The sequence below is a fragment of the Canis lupus genome, chromosome 1 (genome assembly GCF_003254725.2).
Source record: "Canis lupus dingo isolate Sandy chromosome 1, ASM325472v2, whole genome shotgun sequence".
Lineage (NCBI taxonomy): Eukaryota > Metazoa > Chordata > Mammalia > Carnivora > Canidae > Canis > Canis lupus.
In genome coordinates, this window is record NC_064243.1 from 43,428,000 (window position 1) to 43,455,658 (window position 27,659).

The window sequence follows — 27,659 nt, forward strand, 5'->3', positions numbered from 1 at the left end:
TCTCTAGATAAATCTGGATATAGTAATCCTATTGATAGCTTTCCTTCTATAAGATGGCAATTTTTGTTGTTGTCCAAGGTTTATTGAAGGTAGTATAGCACTGTAGCAGAAAGATGCAAATGGCTCCAACTGGTATCTTGAAATTCACCTCCACTGTGGGCTGAGAGACCTGCAAGCTGGACAGATGCCAAAGTTCAACACCTTCAACATCTCCTTGGTGTCACGATCTATTTCGAAGATCTCTTGATCTAGGACTGAGACCTCAGGAACACAATTACTTCTTTCTTCCCTCAACTCCATCTGCAGTTTGCTGGGGGTCTCTCTCACCCGGCCTCTGTGAATCAACCTGCTGCCTCATTGTGCAGCTTCTCACTGGCAGTAATGATGACCCCCATGCATACCGGCTTGTGGGTGTGGAAGTGGCTGCTCTGGCCCCTGTAGGACTTCTCAGTGATGACCTGTGACACCCTCTTCACGGTTTTGGTGCGCACATTGGCAGGTCCCTGGTAAAAGAGCAATATAGATATTTTTATCTTCTGTAATGTTCTTTCAAGAGTCAGTGTGCTGCAGTATGTTACTCATTTTATTTTTAATTTTTTAAGAAAGATGTTATTTATCTGAGAGAGAGAGAGAGACTGGGAGTGGGAGAGAGTATGTGTGGGGGAAAGGGGCAAAGGGAGAAGCAGACTCCCTGATCCACAGGGGGCTGGATCCTAGACACTGAGATCATGATCTGAGCCAAAGGCAGGCCTTAACCCATTGAGCTACCCAGGAGACTCATTTTATTCATTAACTAGGAGCTCCATGAATACTTTTCTTGTGCCTGTTCTGCAAATTTATCCAAGATCAGATGTGTCCTTAACCAACCTTTTGCTTAAAATCTCCATTAAAATTTAAATGTTTCCTTCAAGTTGGTCCTCATAAGGTCACCTGTTAACTACTTACTGAGTTGGACACATAACAGTTATAAAATTGTAAAGTAAGAGCTGGTTAAAAAGGGAAAGTAAAATCAAAATCAAAGGGTAAGGTAAACAACCATACTTAAATACACACAAGACTACTTTTTTTAAACTGTAAAATATTGAAATGATAATTTGCTAGGCAGACTTCTATATTTTGTTTTTATTGCTAAGTCAGTTCAAGATTCTAATAGAACGCCTCTTGACTGTAATAGAGATTAATGTGCAAACCTAATACTTAACTCCCCAGTGATAAGAAGGCAATTGAAAATAATGGTGGCTGAAAAAAATCACAGGCAGCTAATATCACTGACAACAATCAGAAGTTTTGTAAAATTGTATTTTTGTGAAGCAGACTGCTTGAAATATCCTCTAACAATATATATATTATTGAACTGATCAACTAAAAGAAAGATTCTTTAGATTAAATACAGATAATTCTTCAGTATAAGAGGGCGTGGAGTACAGTAGCTAAAAGCACAGACTTTTGAGCAAAATTATGAGATTTTGGTTCTGAGCTTTTACAGTTTCTGTGTGACCTAAATTGTTCTGTACCTCAGTTTCTCCATTAGTAAAAATTATAGAGTATTAATGCATATACTCCATGCTTCATAGCATTCTTGTGAAAACTAAGAATTGATTTACAGGAATCACTTACACTGATGATGCTTAGCAACTAGAAATCAATATAGGACAACAAGTTAAGTTATTAATGTGAATTGGAGCAAACAAAATATCCAATAGATTTATTTAATTTTATTCACCCTCAAATTTTTGCAGCAATATGGACTTTAGCAGCAATAAATGTTTCTATAATTGAGATGATTTTAACAACACAAGCAACAAAAAACAAACAAAACCATACAGGTAAGCCTTAATGATTTTAAATTCAAAAAGCTTGAAATTTTATTCCTGCCAGTGTGTGGCTTTCAGTAAGTCATTTGACATCTTAGTAAAATGTACCAAAAAATGCTGATCTTTGTAAGAGGCATGTTCTAAAGAGGACATTAAATGATAAAAAATATTAGAAAGTGATTTCATCACTATAGAAAAATGCAAATATCATTATTAAGACTATACAAATATTACTTTGGTTAAATATATAGAAATTCCTCACTCAAATAAGAGATGGCTCCATTTCAGAGATTATCTTCAATGCTATTTAAAAATAATGTCTTCCATTTGAAGATAGTGAATTGAATCTACCCTTACTCTTGTCTCCAACAAATTAAATGGAAATGGCAATGAAATATTTATAAAGAGATGGGGACATAGCAATCTGAGAATGAGACAAAGGTCATTAACACTCAGAGATTTTGATAAATTTCTGAAAGATGGAATCAAATGACAATCTAAAGGTGAGACAGCAACATGGAGCAAACACAGAGAATGGCACATGAAAGCTCTTTTTGTCTCTGGATAAGAAAATCCAGAGTTTGCACTCAGGGTTGGAGGGGAAAAAGGTGATATAATAATGATAATTAATCAAAGGGCTAACAACATAAATACTTCCAAAGTCTCTTACCCTTCCTATCTCAAGCATGCAGCTGAATCATTTTGCCCACTTTAACCGGTACAGAATAATCACAGAAGCAACTTTCTCAAATTATACTCTGTTAACTCCTCATATCAGAGTTATTAAAATTCAATATCAATATCAGACATATCAGTCTTAGTAAAAATTTAGATAGCTTATTCCATTCTGTACCTACTCAATTGAATTTCTGGGGCAGGACATTGGAATATGTATTTTGAACAAGTTTTTTAAGTGGCTTTTCTGCTTCCCACTATATTTTGAGAATCATCACACTAAAGACAATGAACCACCTGACTTGTAGTGGCAAGATTTTCTTTAAAATGTGTGACGAAAGCCTATAGTTGTTTTTTTATTTTGACCGAGATGGAGTCACAGGAACCAGAATTACCCTCGCATTTGGAAACCAAACAGAAAAAAACACCAAAATTTTTGACAAGTTTTTCAGAAATTGGGCATGGCAGTATAAGATCATTGAGAGAGGAAATGCAAAGGAAGTGACCCCTGTGATTGTCTTGGTTTCCTGCCCACTTTACCCACTACAGAGCAGGGAGGCAAACCAACATGGAGCCCAGTAAGAGAGCAAGAATCTTTATAGATCTGTCCAGGGCCGATTCTTGGTCTCATGTAGGGCCAGAATGAGTTTGTTTTCCTACCTGATAGGGAAAACATATTCATGGGGTTCTGGGTGGAATACTCAGTAGGTTTTCTTGCCTCAGTAGTGGGGAAAAATTAGCCCTCGACTTAAGGCTTCTCTGGTCTCATCTAACAATGTTATAAAAAAGACTTGAAAGGATCAGGCAAATTCCAAGTCACTTAACTGCATTTTAGAACAAAGAGGAAAAATATTCATAGTAATACAAAAATGTCAATCACTCAGGAGTTAAAATTCAAAATGTGTGGCATCCAATAAAAATATTACCGTGCATGCAAGACACAGGGAAAGTGCCAGGGTAATTCAGTGGGGAGAAAAGAAATTTTTTTTCAGCAAATGGTGCTGAAACTATTTATAGCCATATGTTAAAATGTCAATCTCAATCCTTTACCTCAAACTTTGTACAAAAATTAACCCCAAATGGATCATTGTCTAAAAACTATAAAATTTGTAGACAAAACCAGAAGGATATAGTGATTTGGTTTTGGCAAAGATTTCTTAAATGTGATGCAGATTGATTTAAAAGATAATACAATGGGCTTCATCACAATGAAATATTTTTATTCTTCGAAGGATCCTGTTTTGAAAACGAAAAGGCAAAGCTATCAACTGGGAGAAAATATTTGCAAAATATTTAGCCAACAAAGGAATTTTATCTAGAATATATACAAAACTATGATGATTCAATAAAACAGTCCAATTAAAATGAGCAAAAGATTTGGAGGGTTTCACGTGTGTGTGTGTGTGTGCACGCTCATATGCACATTTACAAATGATGTTGAGCATTTTTTCAGGTATAACTATATTCTTAACAGCAAACTCCTAAAAAACGTACAACATCATTAATCATTCAGGAAATGCAAATTAAAACCACAATAATATACTTCTGTACTCTCAGTAGAATGGCTTCAATCAAGAAGTTTACTAACACCAAATCTTGGTGAAGATGTGGAACAAGTGGTTCTCATTCACTACTGGTGATAATGTGAAACGATACAACCACATTGCAAAATAGTTTGGAAGTTTCATAAAAAGTTAAAATTTCACCCAGCATATGCCCCAGGCATTCCACTTCTATGTATTTACTTAAGGGAGAAAAGAGCTTGCATCCATACAAAAATGTGTATTTGAAGTTCATAGTAGTTTTACTTTTAAAAGCCAAGACCTGGAAACAACCCAATGTCCAACAAGTGACAGAATGAATAAAAAACTGTGATATATCCATGTAATGAAATACTACTCAGCAGAAAAGGAATGGATCATGGATAAGTGCTACAAAATAGATGCAACCCACAACACTTATGCTGAGTAAAAGAAGCAAGACAAAAAGTAAAAACTGTTTGTTTGTTTGTTTGTTTAGAGGAGAGAGAGAGAGAGATAGCACTCATGTATGTGGGATGGGGAGGGGCAGAGGGAGAGGTAGAGAGAATATTAAACAGACTCCATGCTCAACGCAGAGCTCCATGCTGGGCTCAATCTCATGACCCTGAGATCATGACCTGAGCTAAAATCAAGGATCAGAAGCTTAACTGACTGAGCCACTCAGGAGCCCCAATATATGATTCTGTTTACATAAAATTATAGAACATAAAAACTAATCCATGGTATCAGAAATCCTATCAATGATTGACTGGGGCTGGGGTAGGGGTAGGCGATGCAATTGCAAAGGAATATGTGAAAACTATTGAGGTTGATTGATAGTCTTAATTATCTTGATTGTAGTGATCATTTCTATGAGATATTCATATGTCAAAACTCATCAAATTTCCCCTGTGGATATGTAAGTTATTGCATTTCCCCCTAGGTTCCTTTCTAAGGCCAATGTACTCGTCCCTAAGCAACTAAGAATATTGGTTGCTGAAAGGTTACTGCTGTATTCTTCCCAGGGAACTTCTCTCTGGAGCAGAAAAATGCATGGCTCAAAGTTTTAACACCTGGGAGAGGATGGCAGATAGCCAGTAACTGGTTTATACAGAAGTGGGATGTCTCAGCCATCTTACTTCAGCTAGGATCAAATACAACCACACATAAGGGTCAGCTCTTTTGTAGATCCAATCCTTCATTTTTCACTTTTTTATAGTTTCTCTCTTGAGACCACTTCCCAATTCTCCATGTAACTCCAAACTTCAGAGTCTATCACCATGGAACCCAAGCCAAGATATTTGTCTCAGGATTGGTGTAAGAAACAGATATTAAATAGAATTTTAGTTCTGCATCTTTTATAGGATGTCTGGCAATTATTGGTGGAAAATAGGGTATGAGTAGCTCTAGCGCATTGTCATAATATTTACCACTGGTAAAACGCAATGTGTAAATGGTGGAGGGGAATCACTGGCTGACACTCAGTATCTCTGGTGCTTGAGAGGTGTGATGGAAAGGGTTAACTATAAAGGCTATGAATTGGGAGGCAGTTACTGAGTATATTTGATTCATGGACTTCTTGAACAATGATGATGATTCACTGCTGGTCCAAGGCAAACTAAAAAATCCATAGTCTTTTTGCTATCGCTTAAGGAAAATCTCCTGTACCAGGATTGTGTCTGCCTCAATTTGGTACAACTCTGAAGGGTCATCCTAGCTCTGTAGCTCCTAGTAGGATGGGCTGAAGTCTCAGCTACCGCTGCATTGTCAGCTCCTGTTTCTGCTTGGTGTGGCCATGTTCACTTTCTTCCAACTGTATCTCCAAAGAGTATTCCCAAATGAGCCATCTGCATGTGACTTTCTGTAGTCTTTTTTTCCAAGGAACCCGATTCTAGGCCTGCCCATGCTCTTTAGAGCTAAACTGTCCCTTTTCCATCTACACCGAGTTCACCTTCTGTGTCCTTCAGTGTAGCCTTCCAATTCAGGAAGGTGGGCTCCTAGGGAAACAAAAAACAGGATTATATAACAGAAACAAAACTGGCCCAAGCCACCTCTATACAGCAACCAGGCTTCATTCTTAAACATGATTGATACTCAAAGATCTCTAGGCTCTTAAGGGCAGCAACAGTACAAAAACAAGGGAAGAGGAGGCTAAACATTCTAATTGGTATTTTTGGTCTAACAGCGATCTGTGTTTTAATCAGTTTTTCCCTTGATCACCTCTGAGATTGAGCAACTTTTTATATTCTTAAAGTCCACTTGTGTGTTCTCTTCTGTTACTCCCTTGTATATATTATTTGATAATGTGTTGACTGCACTACACATACCTAATTAACCCCAGAGAAAGAAGATTTTGCTTGTTTGTATTGTTCTTGTTTTTTGTTGTTGTTGTTGTTTCGTCTTTTTACTTATTTACCTTTAGAGCTCACTTGGTTTGTTTTTCTCTCTTTTGCTTTATTTTGAACCAATGTTCTTTCTTTAAGGTTGTGTTCTTCATGTTATCATAGCATAGGATGAAATTTTTGATGAGAAGTTCTGATGAGAGCAGTGCCTTTTTTTTTGGAGTTTCAACTAAAAGCAGATTTCCAATGAGTAAAACAATTCAACCTCTCTATGTAATTCTACTAAATGTCTTCCCTTGGCTGTTCTATTTGAGGTCCTTAGTACATAACCAAATCATAATTAATATCAGCGCATATGCTACATATGCCATAAAATGTTCTTCATTAGATACATCTGAGTCCATCAGTGGTATTTAAAAAAGAGAGAAGGAGAGAGAAACAGAAACAGAAACAGAAACAGAAAGAGGCATTTGGGTAGAGTTTATAGGTGTAGGATTGTAAAACAATTTAGAAGTAGTCATTTGGGTACAAAGGATGTGCAAAATAATGATGACTATTAAATATGTCAGATCTAGTCCCCAACTAAGTATTAAGGGAAAAATTCAGTATCTCTAGAAAGGATGGATGGTCCCCTATAATTTATCTAATCTTTATTCCTCATTCAATATCATTGGGGAAGCCATTCATGCAATGAGGGGTCAGTCTTTGTATCACCTTGGCCTGTGATACAAGGTCACAGGCAGATCACTTTTTTAGGCAGATCACTTAACTTCTCAGAATCTCAACTTCTTTGTCTTGGAAATGAGGTTAGCTGTAATACCTGCTTTCTGGAGTAGTTGCTTAGATTAAATTTGTGAGAACAATGCCTACAACATAATAATGCTCTGTGTGGTAAGATATTGTTATCATTTTTAAAATTGCTATGAGGTACATATACTAATGTTTAGATATCAATTTTTAAAGCCGTTTAGAATGTTTAATTTTGGTGTACATGAAAGGGGGTGTTAAAATTAGTGACAAGTTTCATAGAAATCTTGTTTGGTTTTATTTATTCCACAGCTTAGTAAAATTAATATAAATCTAACACACCTGCTGAAAATTAGCTTTAACTCTATACTTGTAAACAGCATCATCCCAATTATCTTAGATAGATTACCACATTTAAGTAATGTGTTTTCTAATAAGATTTGTTCATGTAGACATTGTATTAAACTGGTTAAGAGATTAATTGTCTAGAGTTTACTAGAGAATAGCACAACAGAGACTACTGTGGTCTATGTTCATTATTTAAGCAAGTTCCAAATATGACTCAAAGCTTCTGTTAGGTTAGATTTAAAACTAGATCTAGATTTCAAGACATATTTTTAAAGATATTATTTTACCTAGTGAATTTTATTTGCCAAATTGTTTATTTCACTTGTTAAAATTGTTTGAAGTACTACTTTGAATATACTATATGTTATATATTATATATCTATTGTTGTATTTGGTTTGTAAATCTCCTATGGTGTCATTTATATAAAAGAATGTAGTTCAAACAAATGGTTTTTCTTTTAATTTTATACGGAAACATCTATTTTTGTGGACAGATCTTTGATTTGGGGTTGACATCCTTTTTGCAGCACATAATGTCAACTGAAGCTCCAATTTTCTTTTGTTTGTGGTTTGTATGGAATTTTTGTTTAGGGTTTCTGGTTTTCTTATACTGTGTTGGTTTCTCTGTTGACCTTCAGCTTTCTAAAATATGCTTTTTATTTTATTTTTTAAATTTCACTTTATTTTCTTTAGTAACTCATATAATTTCAGCACACTCTAAAATGACTACTTGAGACATCCATCTCCACACCCTTTTTATGAGATTTAGTTGAAGCAAAATTCAGTGGTGGTAAATAGATGTTTCAGACAGCTGCATTTGCAAAAAGTTTGAAAATAATTAGAGAAAAAAAAAGCAGCCTTTGGAAAAAATCTGCCCTTATTCTTCTCTTGTTTCTAAATCTCTCTATTTTTCAAGAAGTCTTTCACATCTGGAGTTACCCTTGGAAACAAAACTTCCTGAACTTTTACTCAATAATTTATTTCCTATATGCCCCTACTTCAAAGACCACCTTGACCACACTTTCCATACTTCTCTCTTGAATCTTAGATCCAACTCACCATTAGCTGGTTAATAAAGGAGAAAAAAATGTTTGTTGACCTTCAATGGAAGGAAGAGGCAAGGGATGAAAGAAGTCTCTGAATACAAACCATGAACTCCTTGGTTATAGGTATATACACTGGAGAGAAAATTTTGAGCAAAAAGGTGATATTATTAATACATTGATAAAGCTTTGAATAACAGTATAAACTGAAGTATCTTTGCTCTGGTAACAGACTGAGCCTGAGGACTAATAGAATGGAAGAAGTGTTGCAAAGGAGGACAAATGGCTTTCCTGGACAATTTTATACTATGCAATTTTTCTATGAGGGTATTTGCCATTACTGTCACCTACTTCATAATTTTTTCTTCTGTCATCTCACTCACAGGAAACTCTAGTCTTTGACACAGAACTTCACAATATTGCCCATGTGACATACACTAGAGTTTAGTGCATTGAGAGATCAGTGCAAAAGGATCAGTAGTATAATTCTTTATCAGATCTAGATAGCATGTCAGCTAAAATGGCCTGGCTTTTTGGTAGATTGGCCAATAAATTCTTTCTCTTTTCTCTTCCTGTGACTTTTTTATTATGTGTGGCCAACCAGAGGCTGTTAATAATGTCCCAAGAATTATATGTAGATTTTAGTGAGAAGCATAGACCCCACTTATGCTTATGGTTCAAAATGCACACCAAAATTGTAATTCCAGACATTATCTCAGCTAATTGTGTATTTGTGCTTTGTTTTCTATTTATGTTACTTGAATATAAATATCTCAGAAAAACTATCAGGATGATTGTTAATAAGAAAGCTCCAAATTGGAAGTTTCTATGTTTATGGCTTTCTTAAGTTATACTAAAAAAAATCAATTTTTTATTTCCAAGACTTTATGCAAGTTGTTAAATGTGAAAACATTCCATTTATTGTGTAAAAAGATTTGGTTTGTATATGCCAAATGTTGTTGTTTTTCCTTTTAAGCTTTTGTAATGTTTAAATATATACTTGGTTGGAGATTGTGTTATTCTTTGAGTCCAGAAATGTTCATTAGCATCTTTGCAGGGAGTATAAGTAACCCTGCCATATGCATGTATTTAGTTTCAAGTGGAGAGGGCAAGAACATTTTCAGTGGATTAAAATTATTCTCTATGTCTCAGAAAATCTATGGCAGTAATTATGAGAAGATAGCATAATTATGCAAACCACTTAATGGATTTTCAAAATGGCAGGACACTTATCATTTATTTATTTTAAATATTATGATGCATTAATAAAATGAAAAAGGAATGTTTATTAACAACAGCAAGGCAGTAGGGTACAGAGGCAAAAGGTAGTGGTGAAAAAAATGTAGGTGATGTTTTGGTCCTCAGTCTGCTCAGTCTTATTTAAATTTTTTTTGGACTCCAGGGTATAAGATATGACATTTATTGGTCTTTCCTAACATGGTTCCAAAATGGTTCTTTCCAGAACTTTCACTGTAAAAGGAAGAAAAGGGAAAAATAGAGTGATAGAGACCTAGTAAAGGATGTGTTGATTGTTGGCTTAAGGCTAAATATCTAAAATTAGCCCATTGGAGATTCAGAAAGAGAGTTAATTGGGTTATATTAAGGCCCAAATGAGATTGGACACCAGGTATCTTTTCTAAAAGATTGTAAAATACTCTACCTTCCATTTGTTGGGGAGAAAACATTTTTCTTTACCCTTCAAGATTGTTTTGGCTAGTCTAATAATTAAATTGACATGAAAGAGATTAACAGGAGAAAAACAAATTTAATTATGTACATATGGAGGTACCACAAGATTCTGAGGCTCCCAAGCAATCAGGCAGTTGAGGCTCATACTGTCATCCAAAGCTAAAGAGAAAGGATTAAGGGTTTGGGACTTCAAAGAGTAGGAAGACAATTCACAGGAAGATGAAGAAGAGTAAATATTTGGTAAACAATGTTTGCAGGGCCACTCAGAAGCAATGGGACATAGAAATTTTAGCAAATAGACTTTGCTGGGTTCCTCCCTGTTTACCACACCTAGCTCATATTATAACAGTAGTTATCTATATGATAGTTCTTTTCCTGGAGCAGGTTCTCTATCTAAATTCTTTTATTTTTTTATTCTTTTATTATTTTTTAAGATTTTATTTATTTATTCATGAGAGACACAGAGAGCGAGAGAGAGTGAGGCAGAGACACAAGCAGAGGGAGAAGCAGGTTCCATGCAGGGAGTCCGATGTGGGACTTGATCCCGGGACCCCAGGGTCACACCCTGGGCTGAAGGCGGTGCTAAACCGCTGAGCCACCCAGGGATCCCCTCTATCTAAATTCTTTTAGGCAGCTTGAATGAAGGTCAAGGGTTCTTCCTAAGCCTTTTCTTTTCTTTTCTTTTTTTCTTTTCTTTTCTTTTCTCTTTTCTTTTAATAATTGGCTTAAAATAATCCAATACCAAAGAGACATTTTGGGGTGGCAAATTTTGCTCCCCTATACTTTGATTTCATGCATTGGATTTATTGAGATAATCTGGGCTATGAAAGAATGATATCATCTCATCATCATTTAATCATCATGATTTTCCTTTATTGTTGATTATGTGCCATTCATAGCTCTTAGCACTTTGCAAGTATTAAAACATTTAATCTGGGGTGTCTGGGTGACTCAGTCAGTTAAGCGTCTGCCTTTGGCTCAGGTCATGATCCTGGGCTGGGATCAAGCCCTGCATCTGGCTCCCTGCTAAGCAGAGAATCTGCTTTTCCCTTTCTCTTCCCCTCTTCCTTTTCCCTTGCTCATGCTCTCTCTCTCTCTCTTTTTCTCTCTCAAATAAATAAAATATTTTAAAAAATTTGATCTTTACAAAAATGAGATAGTTGTGACACAGTGTCAATATTATTATTAATTTCTTTTTTGTATAGTTAATTTATTTTCGATTAATTTTTATATAAGTCCTTCACAATGTATTTTAATATTTGAATTGACTTTACAATATCTTAAAATATACTTAGTAGACAATTTTTTAAAAAGATTTTATTTATTTATTCATGAGAGACATACAGACAGAGAGAGAGAGAGGGAGGGAGGGAGGCAGAGACACAGGCAGAGGGACAAGCAGGCTCCATGCAGGGAGCCCGATGTGGGACTCGATTCCGGGTCTCCAGGATCAGGCCCTGGGCTGAAGGCAGGCGCTAAACTGCTGAGCCACCCAGGGATCCCCTACTTAGTAGACTTTTGATCACTTTTACTGATTTCACAGACCACTTTTAAAAATTTCACATTTTTGTTGTTTAGATCATGATTTTTATTAATTTCTGTTTTTTTGTGGGATATTTAATTGACAGGATTTTATTTATGAGGAAGCATGGAAAACTTCTGCATCATTGGTTATGTCTAAGAATGTCCTTGCACATGGATAGTAGCTCAATTTATTTTTTATTTTTATTTTTTAAAGATGCCATCTATTCGTGAGAGACACAGAGAGGAGGCAGAGACAGGCAGAGGGAGAAGCAGCTCCCACCTGCCCCAGTAGCTCATTTTAAAACTGAATTTTTATAATAAGTATTGCCTACTTGGAATGTGTTCTAACATTTGTCACAGTAGATGAGTCATCAGATAGCCAATGGAGTTTTTAATTTTTTTTGTCTCTAAGTTATTTGTAACTACCTGCATGTTTGTAAACATTTTTCTTAATTTTATAAATTCAGAACCAAACATGTTGACATGGATATGTTATCATTAGTGTTGCTTGGTGCTCAGTGAGTTCTATCTTGAAGTTGCAAGCATTCTTTCAGGCTTTCATGTTGATATGTTCCTTACATTATGAAGCCTTGCATAAAAATTAATGTTTTATTCTTTTATTGTTCTTCTATTTTTAGTTCCTAGCAGTGTACCTGATGTATTTGTTAAAGTCATTGAATTCTTGAATGAATTGTTCTAGCAGCTTGAGAGAATAATATTTAGTACTTTCAAATGGTAATGTGGGGTCTAAAGAACTATCAAGAAACTGAAATAAAAAATCAATTTAAGATGTTTATCTCTCCTGGCCACCTGGGTGGCTCAGTGATTGAGCATCTGCCTTAGGCTCAGGGTGTGATCCCGGGGTCCTGGGATCCAGTCCCATGTCAGGCCCCACAGGAAGTCTGCTTTTCCCTCTGCCTATGTCTCTGCCTCTCTCTGTGTCTCTCCTGAATAAACAATTAAAAAAAAAGAGAAGTTTATTTCTCCTGTGAGAAGTATGTAGACCAGGTTAGAGTTATATTGTCAGAATGGTTGTCCATACATTATATATCATTAATAGTCAAAACTTCAACAATCATCAATCAATAGATTTTAACATCATCAGGAAGCCCTTGTAGCATTCATTTAGATGCTGCCAGGATTCTGACAATCATGTTTCTATTTCAAGTATTCTGGGCAGCTTTGTTAGAACTTAATTTGGACAAAAGGTGTTCAGCCTGCAAAAGCCTAAGCTAGCCTCTATAAGTTTTCATAAATGACAGAGAGATACTGGAAAGAGATTATTATTTTACTGGACTTTGACCTAGAGCAGGAAGTTAGTTTCACAAAGGGAATTTCTAATGCTGTCAGATGATAAAATTGACAACTGGGTGCTTTGGTAGGACCTTTCAGTTGTTGTGGCTCGTCTGTTTATTTGATAATGATGCTCTATCTAGTTAATTTCTCCTGTTGCTATTGTTACAATTTATCAACATTAAATAAATATATATCTTTTGCTTGTGACTGTTGACATTTTTTATTTTGTTAAACAATCATCTTTACTCTTGTGCCATCTGCTCATATTGGAGGAGGAAAGTGAACAGTGGGTGTAAGTGGGAAAGAAAGGCAGAGAGAAAAATAATATAAAGTGAAAACTACTGGGGGAGTTTTGAGGGGTGGGGGCACAAAAAATTGAGAACATAAATGACTGAGTAAATAGCCAAAGAGAAGATAAAGGTGTTTGTTTTGTATGGTAGACACTTAAAAAGTGCAAATGCACTTTTTAAAAAAGATTATCTATTTATTAGAGATACAGAGAGAGAGAGAGAGAGAGAGAGAGACAGGCAGAGGGAGAAGCAGGCTCCATGCTGGGAGCCTGACGTGGGACTTGATACCAGGTCTCCAGGATCAGGATCACACCCTGGGCTGAAGGTGGCACTAAACCACTAAGCCACCGGGGCTGCCCTGCAAATGCACTTTGAAGAAAGAAAAATCTTCAGATAATTACTAAATAAAATTGGTTCAATGAAACACTACTCTTATTATCAAAATAAAAACCATTCCTGCTGACCCATGTACATTTTAGGTCTAAGAAATATATCCTCAGTAAAGAACTATTAATTTATCTTATTTTCCCCATGCTAATCATATTATATGGGGAAAGTAATCACATGGTGGATCTTTTCTGGGGAGGCTGAGTTAATCATCAAGTGTTCTCTAACCTCTGCCTTACAGGTAAAATGATGGTGTAGCAAGAGAAGTAACACATGCCAGAGATATAGCATGTAGGGATTGAGTCTGGTAACATTGCTTAATTTCATTTCCTTTTAAACAAGTCTAATTTGTATATGAATACAGTGTGCAATTACTCCCGTGGTTGACATGGGGAAGGGAGGTATTCACACTCAGAACACTATTACTGTTATTAAAATTTGTATAAAAGAGAATTAAAATATCAGTTTGTCTTTTATAATCAGAAGGATTTATAACCTTTTTTAAAAAAAGATTTTATTTATTTATTCATAAGAGACACACACAGAGAAAGGCAGAGACACAGGCAGAGGGAGAAGCAGGTCCATGCAGGGAGCCCGACGTGGGACTCGATTCCCAGTCTCCAGGATCACGCCCTGGGCTGAAGTTGGCACTAAACCACTGAGCCACCCGGGCTTCCTGATTTATAACCTTTTAAAAATAGTATTCTTCTTACTGAATTTGGTCTTAAATACTTTAAAAATAATCACATACTTACATGTGTTAGGTCATTGATAATGGCATATTACTTTTATCCAAAAGAAGGGAAAATGAAATGCACTTTGATTTTTAGGAAATAGCACATGAGAGTATCATGGCAATATATGCTCCAAGATAGACCTGGAATTCCTAGAATCTGGGAGAGAGTTACTTTGTAAGTCCCCCAAATCTTGAGATATAAATCTATTGGAAGATAAGGGGAGGTGTAACAATGTAATCAGAGCACATAAAAAGAGAGCAGATGTTGCTGGGATTAAAGACCATGCACTGAGAGAAATAAAGAGACTCAAGATAACTGTACCTTCTGATGGAAGCTGGCCCAATTAAGAGGTGATGTGAATGCATATGGAGGAATAACAATACAGTCGACTGAACCCAGGTATCCTAAGTAGAACCCTACCATTCCTGAAACTAGTCAAGTATGGAGAGTTACCAAAATGGGGAACACCGAAGCAAGTTGGGAGTAGGGAGATGAAGAGTCAATTTTAGGTATGCTAAATTCTTGAGATGTGTATTATACAAGTAAGTGATGATTTCAAGAGGATAATTAATTGAATATAAAGAACTGGAATTCAGGGAGAGAGGATAAAAATATGTGAGTTTCTAGCATATAGATAAAATTTAATAAGTCTGGGACAAGGGTGAGTTGAATATGGTACTCATCCCCAGTGCAGAATTTAAGGGAATGGCACCAGTACCTCAGTAATCAAGATAAAGAGTCTTTTAACTTGTTATTTTAAAAATAAAAATAATATAAAAATCCATGATGAAAATAGCAAAAATAGCAAAATGTTAACGTGTCTCAATGGGACTGGTTGTGATTTACTTAAAGAATGAGTTTAGATAGAGAAGACAATTAATCCAAGGACTAAACTCTGAAGCATTTGAATTTTTTTTTTTTTTAAATCACTGAAGACCTGAGAAGGAACCAAGAAGTCAGGACAGAAAGAACTGGATGTGTTTCTAACTGTGAGGTGAAGGCCCAGGAGGGAGGTAGCATTTACCTGTGTCAGGAGATGAGAGAGGTTGAGAAATGTTCTCTAGGTTACAAATAAAATAAGAAATCATTCATGACCTTGATGAGAACTGATTCAGTGGAGTACTGGGGTCAAAAGCTTAACTGGAATGAAAGAAAGAGAGCATTGGGAGAGGTCAGGATAACACTTAGAGTGTTGTTTTTATTTTGTAGGTTGCACAATGTGACTTTTTTTTTTTAAAGGTGTAAAACAATGATTTTGGGGACACCTGGGTGGCTCAGTGGTTAAGCATCTGCCTTCAGCTCAGGGCATGATCCTGCATTAGGCTCCCTGCAGGGAGCCTGCTTCTTGCTATGTCTATGTCTCTGCCTCTCTCTGTGTCTCTCATGAATAAACAAAATCTTAAAAAAAATTAAAAATGATGATTTTGTATATGTATACACTTTGAAATGATGATCATGATCAAGCTGATGTAACATATCGATTTCCTCACTAATTATCACTTTTTTGTGTATGCGTGGTGAGAACATTCAAGGTCCACTGCCTCAGCAAATTTCAAGTGTGCAATACAAGATTATTAATAGCAACCTCCATACTGTATACTACTAGGTCTCCAGAACTTATGCATCTTATAACTAAATGTTTGTACCCTTTAACTAACGTCGCCCCCATTCTCTCCTCAACCTCTAGAAGTCCCTGGAGACTGTTCAATTCTCTGGTCCTGTAGTTTGACTTTTGCAGATTCCACATATAAGCTTTGCTGTAAGGGATAACAGGGGAGGAATGACAACAAAAAGGGGATTTGAGATTAAAGAAGAGACTTCCTTCAATGATGGAGTTAACATTGTGTCAGTGAAATCACGAGACTTCTAAGGCAACACGGACAGTTGGTAATGTGGGGATATGGAATACAACTATGGGAGTAATAACCTTGAGTGGGTATTAGGGAATAGGGAGCTATTGTGCAGCAGAAGACCTGGCTTTATAAAAGAGCATGGGCCGTTCACTCATTGTAATAATAGGGAAGACAAAGTAATCCCTCAATCCTCACCAGAAATCCTTCTATATATCTTATTTACCAAGTTGAATATTTTAAGTCAACTTCTTTTTTCAAATGATCCATCCATCTGTCCTCCATACTCCATTTGACACAGTACAGAAGTCTATTTTTTATTAAAAATTAAGAAAAATAGAATCTATCAAATGTGAGCTCTCCTTGACTTTTAATCTCTGATCAAACATAATGGAGATAGTACTAATCCTTCTGTCCCCCTAAGAGAATCTACAGTGAAAGTTGTTTTTCCTTCTGAGGTCCATTTCTACCTATGCTATGGATTCCATCCCCTTTGGTCAGCACACACCTTGTTCCATCATGATTCCACTTCTTACCTGTATCTTTATGTTCCCAACTTTTCAAATCCCTCCCTTGCTCAGGTCAGTCCCACACAAAAGAAAATAAATACCTTCCTTAATCCTATATTACTTATAAAAAAATCCCTACATATTGCCTTTTTCCTTTGTAGCTGCTTCTTAAAGAATCTGCACTCATTATTTTCGTTTTTCATTTATTTTTTTAAAATTGAGGTATAACTGACTTCTAATATTATATGAGTTTCAAGTGTACAACACGCTGGTTCAATATTTGTATATATTGCAAAATTATCATCACAAAAAGTCTAGTTAACATTCATCACTGTATATAGTTACAAAAATTATTCTTTTTGTGATGAGGACTCTTAAAAATCTATTCTATTCTATTCTATTCTATTCTATTCTATTCTATTCTATTCTATTCATCTGTTCTAGTAATTTATAAAATACACAATACCGTATTATTGATTGTAGTCTCCATGCTATACAATATATCCCTGCAACTTCTATGTTTTATAACTGGTAGTTTGTACCTTTTTGTATTGCACCACCACACCATTCATACTTTGATCATTATCAGAGAAATTGTCATAATTATCATTTAATAATATTATTTGTTATTATTATTAATTAGTTAATAACAACACTATTAGTAGAATTGTGAACTACTTCAAGTATGCTGGAAAGTATAAATCAATAAAAGTAAGTTAACCCACAAAATAATACCCAAACTTAAGAATTCAATAACAAATGATAATCACCATTGTACCCCTCTTCACCTGTATTTCAGGCAAAAAACAGGCAACTCTTTTGAATTCATTATTTATCCATTTCATACACATTTTTTTTATCTTTTAAGGCAAATCTGTGTATGCCCAGAAAATATTTTACTTTGCATGTCTCAACATTTTATATCAACTTTATCATACCCTGTGCATCCAACTGCAGCTTTTTCTTTTCTCTCAAGTTTGTGAGATTTGTCCTTGCAGATACATGTATCTTCTAGGTGTTCATTTTTACTGTCAAATAGCATTTTTTATAGGAATTCATGGATTGGGATCCCTGGGTGGCGCAGTGGTTTAGCGCCTGCCTTTGGCCCAGGGCGCGATCCTGGAGACCCGGGATCGAATCCCACGTCAGGCTCCCGGTGCATGGAGCCTGCTTCTCCCTCAGCCTGTGTCTCTGCCTCTCTCTCTCTCTCTCTCTCTCTGTGACTATCATAAATAAATAAAAAAAAAATTTAAAAAAAAAATCAAAAGCGTGTCCTATTAAAAAAAAAAAAAAAAAAAAAAAGGAATTCATGGATTGCATTCCAAATAAATGGATATTTGTGTCACTCCCATTTTTCTTTCAATCAAATATCTTGCAATGAATATGTTCAAATGTCTCCTCATAAACAAGTTGGGTGCTTCTCTAGTGCAATAGTTCTCAAAGTGTGAGATTTGGGGCCTGTGAGATCAAAGTTATTTTTATGAAATAATAAGGTATTATTATTTCTGCAGGGTAGAGTTTTCCATAGGCAACATGACATGTGCTATGAAAACAAATTGAATGTGGAGGCGAATATGAATACTATGGTTTTCTTCTAATAACACAGAAAGTAGAAAGATTTACAAAGATGTAGAACAATGCCTCCTTTTTACTGTTTTTGTTTTTTAAAAATGTAGCTATTTTATGAAAAATGTTATATATATTAATGTATGATTGGTTTACTTTTATTTTTTAAAATTGAATAATAATTGTTTAAAATTTTCTGTTTTTTTTTTTAAAGATTAAATTTGTTTATCTGGAAGAAAGATAAAGAGAACATGAGCAGGGGGAGGGTCAGAGGGAAAGGGAGAAGCAGAATCCCCTCCTGGTATGGGGCTCAATCCCAGGACCCTGAGATCATGAGTTGAGCCAAAGTCAGATGACTAACCAACTGAGCCATTGAAACACCCCTAAATCTTACGTTTTAATTTTTCATAAATTAAGGTTTTCCTTCCTTTGTGCTATTTCTTCAGAGTCACCCTCTACACAGTACAATCTCTAGCAACCATTGATTTGTTCTTCAATCTCTATTTCATCTTTTCAAGAATGTCCTGTAACTGCAATCACACATCATCTAACACATTAAATATTGACAAATATAATCCTTACAAACAAATGTTCTGTATGTCTATTATGCATAATAACCTGTAAGACTACAAAAAGCTTCTAATATAAAAACAGCCTGATAACTTTTGTTATGGTGTATAAATTTAATATTTGAATTGCTTTGCTTGAGGTATATGCATTACCACATCTCCTAGATGTTGCCTATTTCCTCTCAAAATCAGTATCATATGAGAAATAGTGCTGCTCCTAAGCCTTGGCAATATTTGGGATTGCTGCAGATGTTCAACTGCTGTCACTTTGTTGAGGGCAAACACGAGTCTACTTGTGGTTTGGATTAGTAGTTCTCTCATAATGAATATGATAGAATATTTTGTGATATACCTTTTGATCTTTATCTTCCTCTTCTGAGAACCGACTATATGTTAGATATAACAAAGTATTAAATTATGTGCTATAAAATTAATATTTTGATGTACAATTATCAGAACATTTTATATCTTAGAATAATTCTCTCTCACTATATGTGGACAGTCACTCTGTATGCCTTTTGGAACCATTTCCCAGGGTCCTTGCAGGAGTTTTATTTTATTATTTCTATTATTATTATTATTATTATTTAAAATAATTTTTTTATTGGTGTTCAATTTACCAACATACAGAATAACACCCACTGCTCATCCCGTCAAGTGTCCCCCTCAGTGCCCGACACCCATTCACCCCCACCCCCCGCCCTCCTCCCCTTCCACCACCCCTAGTTCGTTTCCCAAAGTTAGGAGTCTTTATGTTCTGTCTCCCTTTCTGATATTTCCCACACATTTCTTCTCCCTTCCCTTCTAGTCCCTTTCACTATTATTTATATTCCCCAAATGAATGAGAACATACACTGTTTGTCCTTCTCTGATTGACTTACTTCACTCAGCATAATACCCTCCAGTTCCATCCACGTTGAAGCAAATGGTGGGTATTTGTCATTTCTAATGGCTGAGTAATATTCCATTGTGTACATAAACCACATCTTCTTTATCCATTCATCTTTCGTTGGACACCGAGGCTCCTTCAACAGTTTGGCTATTGTGGCCATTGCTACTATAAACTTCGGGGTGCGGGTGTCCCGGCGTTCCATTGCATCTGTATCTTTGGGGTAAATCCTCAACGGTGCAATTGCTGGGTCGTAGGGCAGGTCTATTTTTAACTCTTTGAGGAACCTCCACACAGTTTTCCAGAGTGGCTGCACCAGTTCACATTCCCACCAACAGTGTAAGAGGGTTCCCTTTTCTCTGCATCCTCTCCAACATTTGTGGTTTCCTGTCTTGTTAATTTTCCCCATTCTCACTGGTGTGAGGTGGTATCTCATTGTGGTTTTGATTTGTATTTCCCTGATGGCAAGTGATGCAGAGCATTTTCTCATGTGCGTGTTGGCCATGTCTATGTCTTCCTCTGTGAGATTTCTGTTCATGTCTTTTGCCCATTTCATGATTGGATTGTTTGTTTCTTTGGTGTTGAGTTTAATAAGTTCTTTATAGATCTTGGATACTAGCCCTTTATCTGATAAATCATTTGGAAATGTCTTCTCCCATTCTGTAGGTTGTCTTTGAGTTTTGTGGACTGTATCCTTTGCTGTGCAAAAGCTTCTTATCTTGATGAAGTCCCAATAGCTCATTTTTGCTTTTGTTTCTTTTGCCTTCGTGGATGTATCTTGCAAGAAGTTACTGTGGCCGAGTTCAAAAAGGGTGTTGCCTGTGTTCTTCTCTAGGATTTTGATGGAATCTTGTCTCACATTTAGATCTTTCATCCATTTTGAGTTTATCTTTGTGTATGGTGCAAGAGAGTGGTCTAGTTTCATTCTTCTGCATGTGAATGTCCAATTTTCCCAGCACCATTTATTGAAGAGACTGTCTTTCTTCCAATGGATAGTCTTTCCTCCTTAATCGAATATTAGTTGACCATAAAGTTGAGGGTCCACTTCTGGGTTCTCTATTCTGTTCCATTGATCTATGTGTCTGTTTTTGTGCCAGCACCACACTGTCTTGATGACCACAGCTTTGTAGTACAACCTGAAATCTGGCATGGTGATGCCCCCAGATAGGGTTTTCTTTTTTAAAACTTCCCTGGCTATTCGGGGTCTCTTCTGATTCCACACAAATCTTAAAATAATTTGTTCTAACTCTCTGAAGAAAGTCCATGGTATTTTGATAGGGATTGCATTAAACGTGTAAATTGCCCTGGGTAACATTGACATTTTCACAATATTAATTCTGCCAATCCATGAGCATGGAATATTTTTCCATCTCTTTGTGTCTTCCTCAATTTCTTTCAGAAGTGTTCTATAGTTTTTAGGGTATAGATCCTTTACCTCTTTGATTAGGCTTATTCCTAGGTATCTTATGCTTTTGGGTGCAATAATCAATGGGATTGACTCCTTAATTTCTCTTTCTTCAGTCTCATTGTTAGTGTATAGAAATGCCACTGATTTCTGGGCATTGATTTTGTATCCTGCCACGCTACCAAATTGCTGTATGAGTTCTAGCAATCTTGGGGTGGAGACTTTTGGGTTTTCTATGTAGAGTATCATGTCATCGGCGAAGAGGGAGAGTTTGACTTCTTCTTTGCCAATTTGAATGCCTTTAATGTCTTTTTGTTGTCTGATTGCTGAGGCTAGGACTTCCAGTACTATGTTGAATAGCAGTGGTGAGAGTGGACATCCCTGTCTTATTCCTGATCTTAGAGGAAAGGCTCCCAGTGCTTCCCCATTGAGAATGATATTTGCTGTGGGCTTTTCGTAGATGGCTTTTAAGATGTGGAGGAATGTTCCCTCTCTCCCTACACTCTGAAAAGTTTTGATCAGGAATGGATGCTGTATTTTGTCAAATGCTTTCTCTGCATCTAATGAGAGGATCATATGGTTCTTGGTTTTTCTCTTGCTGATATGATGAATCACATTGATTGTTTTACAAGTGTTGAACCAGCCTTGTGTCCCGGGGATAAATCCTACTTGGTCATGGTGAATAATTTTCTTAAAGTACTGTTGGATCCTATTGGCTAGCATCTTTTTGAGAATTTTTGCATCTATGTTCATCAGGGATATTGGTCTGTAATTCTCCATTTTGGTGGGGTCTTTGTCTGGTTTCTGAATTAAGGTGATGCTGGCCTCATAGAACGAATTTGGAAGTACTCCATCTTCTTCTATCTTTCCAAACAGCTTCAGGAGAATAGGTATGGTTTCTTCTTTAAACGTTTGATAAAATTCTCCTGGGAAGCCATCTGGCCCTGGACTCTTGTGTCTTGAGAGGTTTTTGATGACTGCTTCAATTTCCTCCCTGGTTATTGGCCTGTTAAGGTTTTCTCTTTCTTCCTGTTCCAGTTTTGTTAGTTTGTGGCTTTCCAGGAATGCATTTCTTCTAGATTGCCTAATTTATTGGCATATAGCTGTTCATAATATGTTCTTAAAATCGTTTGTATTTCCTTGGTGTTGGTAGTGATCTCTCCTTTCTCATTCATGATTTTATTAATTTGAGTCTTCTCTCTCTTCTTTTTAATAAGGCTGGCTAATGGTTTATCTATCTTATTAATTCTTTCAAAGAACCAACTCCTGGTTCTGTTGATCTGTTCCACAGTTCTTCTGGTCTCAATTTCATTGAGTTCTGCTCGAATCTTTATTAACTCCCTTCTTCTCTTGGGTGTAGGATCTATTTGCTGTTTTTTCTCTAGCTCCTTTATGTGTAAGGTTAGCTTTTGTATTTGAGTTCTTTCCAGTTTTTGAATGGATGCTTGTATTGCGATGTATTTCCCCCTTAGGACTGCTTTTGCTGCATCCCAAAGATTTTGAATGGTTGTATCTTCATTCTCATTAGTTTTCATGAATCTTTTTAATTCTTCCTTAATATCCTGGTTGACCTTTTCATCTTTTAGCAGGATGGTCCTTAACCTCCACGTGTTTGAGGTCCTTCCAAACTTCTTGTTGTGATTCAGTTCTAATTTCAAGGCATTATGGTCTGAGAATATGCAGGGGACGATCCCAATCTTTTGGTATCGGTTCAGACCCGATTTGTGACCCAGTATGTGGTCTATTCTGGAGAAACTTCCATGTGCACTTGAGAAGAATGTGTATTCAGTTGAGTTTGGATGTAAAGTTCTGTAGATATCTGTGAAATCCATCTGGTCCAGTGTATCATTTAAAGCTCTCATTTCTTTGGAGATGGTGTGTTTAAAAGACCTATCGAGTGTAGAAAGTGCTAGATTGAAGTCACCAAGTATAAGTGTATTATTATCTAAGTATTTCTTCACTTTGGTTATTAATTGATTGATATATCTGGCAGCTCCAACATTCGGGCATATATATTGAGGATTGTTAAGTCCTCTTGTTGGATAGATCCTTTAAGTATGATATAGTGTCCCTCTTCATCTCTCACTACAGTCTTCGGGGTAAATTTTAGTTTATCTGATGTAAGGATGGCTACCCCTGCTTTCTTATGAGGACCATTCGAATGGTAAATGGTTCTCCAACCTTTTATTTTCAGGCTGTAGGTGTCCTTCTGTCTAAAATGAGTCTCTTGTAGACAGCAAATAGATGGGTCCTGCTTTTTTATCCAATCTGTAACCCTGCGCCTTTTGATGGGGTCATTAAGCCCGTTCACGTTCAGAGTTACTATTGAGAGATATGAGTTTAGTGTCACCATGATATCTATTCAGTTCTTGTTTTTGTGGATTGTTCCACTGAACTTCTTCTTAAAGGGGAATTTTAAGAGTCCCCCTTAAAATTTCTTGCAGGGCTAGTTTGGAGGTCACATATTCTTTCAGTTTCTGCCTGTCTTGGAAGCTCTTTCTCTCTCCTTCCATTTTGAATAGAGCCTTGCTGGATAAAGTATTCTTGGTTGCATGTTTTTCTCATTTAGGACCCTGAATATATCCTGCCAGCCCTTTCTGGCCTGCCAGGTCTCTGCGGAGAGGTCTGCTGTTACCCTAATACTCCTCCCCATAAAAGTCAGGGATTTCTTGTCTCTTGCCGCTTTATGGATCTTCTCTTTATCTTTGGAATTCGCAAGCTTGACTATTAAATGTTGAGGTGTTGAATGGTTTTTATTGATTTTAGGGGGGTATCTCTCTATTTCCTGGATCTGAATGCCTGTTTCCCTTCCCAGATTAGGAACGTTTTCAGCTAGGATTTGTTCAAATACATATTCTGGCCCCTGTCCCTTTCAGTGCCCTCAGGAACCCCAATTAAACGTAAGTTTTTCTTGCTCAGGCTATTGTTTATTTCCCTTAATCTATCTTCATGGTCTTTTAAATGTTTGTCTCTTTTTTTCCTCAGTTTCCCTCTTTGCCAACAACTTGTCTTCTATGTCACTCACTCGTTCTTCTACCTCGTTAACCCTCGTCGTTAGGACTTCTAGTTTGGATTGCATCTCATTCAATTGATTTTTAATTTCTGCCTGATTAGCTCTAAATTCTGCAGTCATGAAGTCTCTTGAGTCCTTTATGCTTTTTTTCTAGAGCCACCAGTAGCTTTATAATCGTGCTTCTGAATTGGCTTTCTGACATTGAATTGTAATCCAGATTTTGTAACTCTGTGGGAGAGAGGACTGTTTCTGATTCTTTCTTTTGAGGTGAGGTTTTCCTTCTAGTCATTTTGCTCAGTGCAGAGTGGCCAAAAGCAAGTTGTATTGGGAAAAGGAGAAAAAGAGAGGAGAGAAAGAAAGAAAAGAGAAAAAGAAAAAAGAAAAAAAGGAAGAAAAAAAGAAAAAAAAAGAGAAGAAAAAGAGAAAGAAAAAGACAAGAAAGGAAAAAAAGGGTGGGGGAAGGAAACAAATCAAAAAGCAAAAACAACAACAACAACAACAACCACAACAACAACAACAACAAAAACCACGGGGGAGTATCTTCTGATTCTGTATACTTTAAGTCCCTTGACTTCCCCTGGAACTTGTCCCTCTAGTTGGTCTTCTGGAGGAGGGGCCTGTTGTGCTGATTTTCAGGTGTTAGCACTCGGGGGAGCTTCTCTGCCCCCTGCCTGGTGCAGGGCTCAGTGGGGGTTGTTTACCCTGTGAGGCCCCCGGAGGAACAACCCCAGTGGCTATGGCACCTCTGGAAACCTGGGTTCAGTCCACGCAGTAACTCTGGAGCTCTCCGTCTGCAGGGCCTGGATGCTCCGGGGCAGGGCCGCTGATCTGCTCAGCTCGGGGCAGGAGCGTCCTTGCTGTCCTGGGCCTTGCAGGAGTTTTAAATTATGGAAGAATGCTCCCATATTGATAAATTTTCATTTATTTAAATCTATGATTTGTGCATATTGGTCTGCTATACTCAGAATCCAGTCCCAGGCATATTCTCTGGGCTCCTGAATGTATGAGTTGGCTAATTCCTGAAGTTCCTTCCAAGTACAGTCCAATTTCTCCCTTAGGAAGAGCAGGAAACCTGACAGGTTATGGTGAAATACGACACTGTTATTGACAGTGATCAAGAAGAGAGGTAGGAGGCAGAACCTTGGGGTCAGAGGGCTCATGCTTTCCTGAAGTCATGAGGATCTCCATCACATTCAAGCAAGGGAAAGTGCTAGGCTTCTACAGCAAGTGTTACTCATTTCTGTTGGCACAGAGCATTAAAGGGAGCCCTGGAATTCAAGAGTTTTAAGTGCAACAAGCCGATTGCTCCTATTCCAAGTGTCAGGGTCCCTTTTTTTTCCAGGCAGGATCCTGACCTTGGCATACGGATTCATGATGTTTCAGATTGTTGGAGCTCTAATGCTGGAACTCTAATGTTAAGTGCTATATCTACCCTTCAGGTTTCTCTGCCTGCCAGGTAGAGTAGGGGAGAATGTCTTTACAAGCTAAAAGGAGACATTCTGATTCTTACCCTTTGTTTTGCCTACTATTTATATTCAGTCATTAGTTGAATTTTTTCTCAAAAATTATCATTTGCACTTATGAATAAATACCCAATGACTAGTCACAATTTACCCCATAGTTGTCATTTGCCAGATATATGGTAGCTGCTAATGCAGTATCTTGAGCTGGAATAGTATTCAGGTTCACTGCCCCCCCAAATTTTAACACTTGCAATGCTACTGGATGACAAGTGATCCAAACCTAAGTTCTATATTTACCATCTACTTTCTCAGGTCACCTTTTTTTTTAAAGAGAGACAGACAGTGAGAGAGAGCACACACATTCGAGCAGTGGGGAGGGGCAGAGGAAGAGGGAGAGAGAGAATCTTAATCAGGCTCCATGCTCAGCACCAAGTCCCACATGAGGCTCGATCTCACAACCCTGAGATCATGACCTGAACCAAGATCAAGAGTAGGACCATTGAGTCACCCAGGCACTCCTCAAGTCATTTCTATAACCAACTAACACAAATTATTTGTGTTTTTAATTATTTTTTAAAGATTTATTTATTTATTTATGATAAAAATACACACACACACACACACACACACACACACACACACACACACACACAGAGGCAGAGACACAGGAGGAGGGAGAAGCAGGCTCCATGCCGGCAGCCCGACTTGGGACTTGATCCCAGGACTCCAGGATTGCGCCCTGGGCCAAAGGGAGGCGCTAAACCGCTGAGCCACCCAGGGATTCCCCAACTAACACAAATTAATTTCCCTGGGAAGCATGTGAGTAATTTATTAGGGAATACTTTTAAGATGATGTCTTGGGGAAAGGAAGGAGGTAGGAGTGAGGAGTGAAAGAAATTCAGTTCCAAAGCAGTCCAAGTGAAAATTTCCTGTCTCCAGCTTAAGCTAGAACTGTCCTTCAGAATTGAGTGAGGAGGCCAGGCTTTTATATCAGTGTCAGCTAGTCACTGGCTGCAAGGTATCCTGGGAGAGTGGCATGTTCTTGGACTTGACAGCTTTTTTCAGCTGAGGCTATTCCCAAAGCCATGTGAGAGCAGAGAGCTGTCTATTCTTGGTTCACCCACAGTTGGATCAACATGGCTTTGGTTCCAAAAGGAGGATCTAAATGGTGCATCACAATGTCCACCACACAAAGCTTTCAGATTTTTCTGTTCTGTTAAGTTAGTATACCACTTTTCTTACCACTTTGCTTAGTGTCTAAAATTTTACCTATTCTTCTCTCCTCTACAATTATCTTTTTATGAGTTTATTCCTTAAAAAAATACCACTTAAATGCAATTTCAGTAGGGTGTCAGTAGTATACAGAAGTAAACACATGTATGTAATATATTCTAAAACCCCCAAATCTGAAGTAGCATTCTGAGTGGGGCAGCATGAAAGACACTGCTCCTATTTCTAACACATGTTGTCTCAGCTTTTATTTCTTTTGTTCAGATCTATGTACTTATCCAGAGGCCTTTCTAGGATATAGCATCACCTTGGGTACATAAACAGGATAGGAGCTGCGCTTGGCAGAGTCCAAGTATTTATCACATTTTCTAGCTTCTAAGGTTGTCAAAGGAAATTGTTACAGTGACAGAGAAAGGTATGCCCCTCTGAAACACAGGGGATGGGGCGGTCCATGATGTAGTATCCCGGAAAACCTTTCCTCCTTAACCATGTGGCCTCCTGTCATTAACACATTCACACACACTCAATCTCTCTCTCTGTCTCTCTCTCTCTCTTCAGGTACAAGAATGGATTTGGATCAACAGGTGCAGAGAAACACTGTTCTGCTATTTAACTGAACTTTCTACTACCTGTTCTGGCATTCTGGGGAAATATTTATTATATCCATATTCAATTTAAAAATGAGGAAGCTCTAAGGCATCACCACACTTATATTTTAGAAAGTAGGTCCTTATCATTTCTAATTTTCCCCCA

General features: G+C 37.1%; 1 long non-coding RNA gene and 1 pseudogene across 1 annotated transcript in view; one reads left to right on the forward strand and one right to left on the reverse strand.

The window, feature by feature from the left end:
• Window positions 1–46: 46 nt before the first annotated feature.
• Window positions 47–1,572, reverse strand: LOC112643459 (40S ribosomal protein S17-like; annotated as a pseudogene).
• A 167-nt stretch (window positions 1,573–1,739) lies between these two features.
• Window positions 1,740–27,659, forward strand: part of LOC125755691 (uncharacterized) — a 76,843-nt gene continuing 50,923 nt past the window's right edge. The window contains exon 1 of the long non-coding RNA XR_007412743.1: window positions 1,740–1,826. This is a non-coding gene — a long non-coding RNA (uncharacterized LOC125755691). The remainder of the gene's footprint in view (window positions 1,827–27,659) is intronic.